The sequence below is a fragment of the Triticum urartu genome, chromosome 2A (genome assembly GCF_056163025.1).
Source record: "Triticum urartu cultivar PI428250 chromosome 2A, HENAU_Tu73, whole genome shotgun sequence".
In the NCBI taxonomy this organism is placed as follows: Eukaryota; Viridiplantae; Streptophyta; class Magnoliopsida; order Poales; family Poaceae; genus Triticum; species Triticum urartu.
This window is the reverse complement of record NC_141874.1, coordinates 492,911,106-492,918,441: the sequence shown is the minus strand read 5'-3', so window position 1 is coordinate 492,918,441 and position 7,336 is coordinate 492,911,106.

Here is a 7,336-nt window from a genome sequence, read left to right as displayed (position 1 = left end):
CTGCCTGGCGGGGCCGCTCCTGAGGAGGTCTTGCACCCTCCACCTCACGAGGCTCGGCCCCTCGTGAGGGTCTTGAATGCCTTGTTGATGAAGATGGGTTGTACAGGCCTACTACAACGCCACATCGTGGGCCGCAGGTTGGCTAGTCTGGGGACCCCCATTCCCAAAACACCAACAGTAGTCCCCGGGCCCAAGGCGTGCTCGGGCTTGGCTTCGAGGCGAAGCCAAAGGTCAAGTGCGGAGCGCCGCAGGCCCCAACAGGCTGCGCCTTGGTCGACGAGTGGCGGTTGATTGGACGTGGGAGTCTCCGCTTCCCCATGCTGCCTTGGCAACTGCCCGACATGACAAGTACGGTGGCGTGGGCAGTGGTTGTCTTCACTGCTTTTCTTTGCCTTGCTCAGATCCTCTTTCTTGCGCCCAGCCTCCAAAATTCTCAGATCTGCTTCCATCTTCTCCCGCACCAGCGACTAATGGCGTCGCGCAAGGTCAAGCCCTCTACGTTGCCGGCTTGGTACGAACCTGCTCTCGACTCGCCCAACGTCTCGGAGAAGAGCCTCGTCGCCACGCGCTTGCTGACGGCGGGGGAAAGCAACGAGAAGGGGAAGACTGGACTCCGGGCCGGCTCCGACGTGCCTGAGCCTAAGGGAAGAACCTTCTACCCCTCTTCACGAGCAGCATCGCCATTGGGCTGGTTCCCCCCTTCTCTGACTTCTTTTACGAGGTCCTTGATCACTTCGGACTACAAGCGCTGCATCTTCATCCCAACTCTATCCCGCTCTTGTCGATCTTCCCCTACTACTGTGAGGCGTACCTTGGCGTGATGCCGTCCGTGGCCCTTCTACGCCACTTCTTCTTCCTCCGCGCTAAGGAAGGTCACACCTCTGGGTGTGTCAATTTTATCACGGCCGGCAAGGCCAACTCGATCTCGAAGACGGGGAAGAAAGCTGACGGCTTTCGGAGCAAGTGGGCCATGATGGATGCTAAATGCATCCACCCACGCTTGACGCTGCCGACGGAGAGGCCCCAGTCCAACAAGGGGTGGTCCTGCTGGAAGCTCACCGACGAGTGGGCGACATTGGTTCTGGAGCAGATGAAGTCCGACCTGAAGCCTGGCAACGCGAAGGTGGCGAAGATTACAGGGGCCATGCTCCTGAGGGAATTCCTGGCGCTGCGCGTGGCCCCGCTTCAAGCCCGCACGCGCGCCCAGTGGGAACTTGGCGATGAAGAGGACAAGGTTTCCTTGAGCTCGGAGGCCTTGTCCGACAAGGAGCTGACTGCAGCTCTCCGACTCCTGGTTGGGGACGATCAGGAGTATCCGCCGAATGTCTTTACTCCCTTGTTCCGCCACAAGGACGGGGCACTGATCATGGCCTCCAAGCCGACCTTTGATGGGCGTGGACTGGTGCCGCCGGTGCTCACCTGGGCCCCTGTGGCGCAGACGACGGTGGAGCTGTCTTCTGGTGAGTCCCGTGGGGAGGAAGAAGAGGAGGAGGAAGACTCGGAAGTTACCCCCAAAGGGATGAGGCCGATGCTCCCCAGGAGAAGGAGGAACTGGCCGTGATCCCGACGAGGAGCAGGTCGGTGCTGATCTCCCGAGATTCTTCTGCTGCTCCAGTGCTGGCTGGAGGCGCTTCTGGCTCAACTGCTGCACCTTCTTCAGCTTCTGGGGCTAGTGCGCCCGCGCCTCGAGTCGCGAAGCTCTCAGGCTTCAATCTCACCAAGCGGAAGGTGGACTACGCTGCTGTGGTCCAGTAAGTGCCCCGCCTCGCCTTGTTCCTGCTGTTGATGCTTGTTTCCGACTCTCTTTCCTTGTTGTGTAACCAGGCTGTCGTCTGTGACTAAGAGGAGAAGGGAGAGCGAGGTGGTGCCGCTTGAGTTCGTGTTGCCTCCTGCGATCGCGCCCCTCTCCATGAGTAAAGGTGGGGATGATGCTCATGCTTCTCCAGCCCGGTCATCCTCGCGAGGCCCGGTGGAGCATCCTCGGGAGGAGTCAGCCCCTGAAGCGCCGCTGGCTCATGAGGTGCCGGTGTCTGCCTCGGGTGCTGAGGTCCAAGAGGCTCAGGAGCCTCCTGCCTCTCAGGCCATGGTGACGACGCCTCTTCCTCCTTCTGCGCCATTATTCCTAGGTTCTTCTGCCTCCTCTGTTGTCTTGGAGCGTGCCCTTTCATAGATGGCTCAGCTGCGGGAAGATCTCCTGAGCGCGGATCCGCGCCTGGAAGCCGGGCACCTGGAGCTGGCCTCCGGCTGGCTTCAGTCTGATGCAGCAGTCTGAGCAGCGCTAAGCCAGGCCGCGACGACCTCCGAGAAGGAGAAGTGGGCCGTCGCCCAAGCTGTGGCCGAACGCGAGGTAGCGATGAAGGACACCGAAGCCGCCCACGACCGCTGCCGGGCGCTGGAAAACGAGCTGAAGAGCCTGCGTGATGAGCGCGCAGAGGAAGCTCGCGGCCGTCAGGCAAAGGAGGAGGAGATGAAAGCCCGGGAGGACGCCATCAAGGACCGCGATGCCGAGCTAGGGGAGTTGGCGAAGGCGCAGGCCACTGAACGCAGCCGGCTGGAGGAGCTGGAGGGGAAGGGGGTCGATCTTGACGCCAAGGTGAAGGTTCTGGCCGAGGACCGCGCGGCCTTCGCGCTTCTAGAGAAGAGGTCTCGCGAGGCCCTGAAGTCGCTCTATGAGAAGGACTTGGAGAAGCCGTTGGCCACCAGTGAGGACGGCCCTGCCTGGTTGCTCCCCTACTTGGTCGATGCGCTTGACGAAGTTGTGCGCGGCATCGGCCCCATGGCAGAGGCCGAGGCTCGCATGCTTTCTTTAGCCGTGCTGACGCGTGTCTTCAGCCACCTCCATCTTCGCGATCCTGCCGCCCGCCTTGACGAGCTGCTGGAGCCTGTGGCTGATGAACACTACTCAGCCGCCGCCGCAGCCGTGAAAGGTCAGGTGGAAGCCCTGCTGGAGAAGTTCGACGCCTTCGCCCCCACGCCCTCGGCCGGTGATGCAGGTGAAGGCGACGCTACCCAGGAGGGGGCACCTCTTGCAGGTCCTGGCGGTGTCGAGGGATGACGGGCTTGCGGTTCCTTTCCGGTTGAGATTTCTGCAGCATCTAACGTGCCTCGTGGAGGCGTTTCAATTCGCGTTTGATATTGTGAGAACAATATGTCTTGTAATATTTGCTTTGAGATTTTGTGATTTTCTTCCTATTTGCTTTGTGTTCTGCGTCGGCAGAGCCCGGCCCCGCGCATACCTCAACCGCTGTTGGGCCGACCGGAGACCAGGACGGACCATGGAGTGAGGGGCTACGCGACCAGTTAGGCTCCTGAGTCACGATGCTCAGGAGTCCCCCTTGACGCGCAAATAGCTTATAGGAAGGATACACGAGGATAGGTTAATGTTCTACGTCAGCAGAGCCCGTCCCCGCACATACCTCAACCGACGTTGGGCCGACCGGAGGCCAGGACGGACCAAGGAGTGAGGGACTACGTGACCAGTTAGGCTCCTGAGTCGCGATGCTCAGGAGTCCCCCTTGACGTGCAAACATTCTCCATACCTTTGCCCTCGCCGAGGCTTGGCTCGGGAGGGGCGTGCGACGACCAGGTCCGAGGGACCTGGTTGGGTGGCGTACGCTTGGGTGTGACCCGAGTGTAGCCCCCGTGCCTAGCCCCCTCGTGCGGCTCTCCCAAGGAGGCGTTGCGGTGAGACCGGACACTGAGCTCTGGGGCTCCCTGAGGTTGGTACGGCCGTGAGGCCGCCCTCAGTTGTTTATCACCAGCGTGGAGCATAGTGCTTCGGCTTGTGCACGGGCATAGCCACTCCTCGGCAGTGTCGACGGCCAGCACGGAGTGATGACCCACAAGTATAGGGAATCTATCGTAGTCCTTCCGATAAGTAAGAGTGTCGAACCCAACGAGGAGCAGAAGAAAATGATAAGCGGTTTCCAACAAGGTATTCTCTGCAAGTACTGAAATAAGTGGTAACAGATAATTTTGTGATAAGATAATTTGTAACGAGCAACAAGTAACAAAAGTAAATAAGGTGCAGCAAGGTGGCCCAATCCTTTTTGTAGCAAAGGAAAAGCCTGGACAAACTCTTATAAGATGTAAAGCGCTCCCGAGGACACATGGGAATATCGTCAAGCTAGTTTTCATCATGTTCATATGATTCGCGTTTGGTACTTTGATAATTTGGTATGTGGGTGGACCGGTGCTTGGGTGCTGCCCTTACTTGGACAAGCATCCCACTTATGATTAACCTCTATTGCAAGCATCCGCAACTACAACAAAAGTATTAAGGTAAACCTAACCATAGCATGAAACATATGGATCCAAATCAGCACCTTACGAAGCAACGCATAAACTAGGGTTTAAGCTTCTGTCACTCTAGCAACCCATCATCTACTTATTACTTCCCAATGCCTTCCTCTAGGCCCGAATAATGGTGAAGTGTCATGTAGTCGACGTTCACATTACACCACTAGAGGAGAGAGAACATACATCTCATCAAAATATCGAACGAATACCAAATTCACATGACTACTAATAGCAAGACTTCTCCCATGTCCTCGGGAACAAAAGTAACTACTCACAAAGCATAAACATGTTCATAATCAGAGGTGTATTAATATGCATATAGGATCTGAACATATGATCTTCCACCAATTAAACCAACTAGCATCAACTACAAGGAGTAATTAACACTACTAGCACCAATCCCGGAATTGCAGACAAGAATTGGATACAAGAAATGAACTAGGGTTTTGAGATGAGATGGTGCTAATGAAGATGTTGATGGAGATTGCCCTCTCCCGATGAGAGGAGCGTTGGTGATGATGATGGCGATGATTTCCCCCTCCGGGAGGGATGTTTCCCTGGTAGAACAGCTCCGCCAGAGCCCTAGATTGGTTCCGCCAAGGTTCCGCCTTGTGGCGGCGGAGTTTCGTCCGAGAAGATGGCTTATGATTTTTTTCCATCGAAAGACTCCATATAGCAGAAGATGGCCACCGGAGGGCCACCAGGGGGCCCACGAGGTAGGGGGCGCGCCCAGGGGGTAGGGCGTGCCCCCACCCTCGTGGGCAGGGTGTGGCCCCCCTGGTGAAGTTCTTGCTCTCAGTATTTTTTATATATTTGGAAAACATCTTCCGTGAAGTTTCAGGACTTTTGGAGTTGTGCAGAATAGGTCTCTAATATTTGCTCCTTTTCCAGCCCAGAATCCCAGCTTCCGGCATTCTCCCTCTTTATGTAAACCTTGTAAAATAAGAGATAATAGGCATAAGTATTGCGACATAATGTGTAATAACAGCCCATAATGCAATAAATATCGATATAAAAGCCTGATGCAAAATGGACGTATCAACTCCCCCAAGCTTAGACCTCGCTTGTCCTCAAGTGAAAAGCCGAAATCGAAAAATATGCCCACATGTTTAGAGATAGAGGTGTCGATAAAAATAAAATACGGACATGAGGGCATCATGATCATTATTAGAACAGCAACTTATAGAATTCTTGTCATATAATCTCTAATGCTAGAGTAATAATTCAATCACAATATCAAGTATGAATTGTAAACTTCATTGAAAACTAACAAACTACAATCTCAGTCATTGAAGCAATTGCAATTTATCATAACATAGGAAAGAGTCAATGTATAAGAGCTTTTCAGCAAGTCCACATACTCAACTATCATATAATCTTTCACAATTGCTGACACTCACGCAATACTTATGGGTATGGAGTTTTAATCGGACATAGAGGAAGAGAGGGGCTTATAGTTTTGCCTCCCAACGTTTTACCTCAAGGGTAATGTCAGTAGTAATAGTTCATGAAAACTCACATCCAATTAGCCATATATACCAGGATCTTTCCAACATATTGTGCTTGCCAAAGGATAAAATGTAAAAAGGAAGGGTGAAGATCACCATGACTCTTATGCAATGTAGGAGATAAAAGTAAAAGATAGGCCCTTCGCAGAGGGAAGCAGAGGTTGTCTTGCGCTTTTATGGTTGGATGCACAAAATCTTAATGCGAAAGAACGTCACTTTATATTGCCACCTGTGATATTGACATTTATTATGCAGTCTGTCACTTTTATTACTTCCATATCACACGCTCGTATAAAGCTTATTTCCACCACACCAATCAATCATACATATTTAGAGATCAATTTTTATTGCTTGCACCGATGACAACTTACTTGATGGATCTTGCTCAATCCATAGGTAGATATGGTGGACTCTTATGGCAAGACTGGTTTAAGGGTATTTGGAAGCACAAGTAGTATCTCTACTTGGTGCAATGAATTTGGCTAGCATGAGGGGGAAAGGCAAGCTCATCATGTTGGAAGATCCAAGACAATATAATTTATCTCAGATGTAAGAAAACATAACCCATTACGTTGTCTTCCTTGTCCAATGTCAACTCTTTAGCATGTCATATTTTAATTAGTGCTCACAATCATAAAAGATGTCCAAGATAGTATATTTATATGTGAAGACCTGTCTTTCTTTATTACTTCCTATTAATTGCAACAATGACCAAAACTGTGTTTGTCAACTCTCAACAACTTTTATTCATCATACTCTTTCTATGTGAGCTCATTACTCTCCATAAGACTCATACGATCTCTTTGTTTCTTTTTATTTCTTTCTCTTTTCTTTTATTCCTTTAGGATCATGGCAAAATAATCAGGACTCGATGACATAGAAGGACAATAAAGAAAAACTCACAACTAAATCATACTAAGAACTTTTATTCTACTAGATCAAGATATTATCAAAAGGATCAAACTAAGGAAAACGATAAAGATAAAGGTGATGATGATATGATACCGGGGCACTCCCCCAAGCTTGGCAGTTGCCAAGTGGAGTGTCCATACCCATGTGATTATGTCTCTCTTTTCGGGGACGGTGATGTGATATTCTTGGCGATGATGCCCCTCAAGATACGGTTCTCCTCCTCAAGCTTGTTGACTTGCTGCTTGAGTTCCATTATTTCCATTCAGAGTTTTCCTGTAATAGCCAAAGCTCCCTACACCCAAGGGTGCTGCATAGCTGCGGGAGAACCAGTGACACTCTTTTTCATATTCTCATAAGAAAGAAAGCTAACATTCGAAGGGATAACCGAGTTTGGAATAGTTGATCTCTGCAGTTCTCCCATTGTGAATCCAGCTTGGAGGCGGGAAGTGACTTCTTGATCCTCTTCCATGGCATCTATCCTCTTCAAATTAGCTTCCATCTCTTCTTCCGTTGCTGGCCCAAAGGGGTCAACATGATTGTTTGTCGTTGATCTCGGTGCCGGATGAGACACCCGGCTCTCCCCGACCGACTCTTGCGAAGACATCCTGCTCTAATCT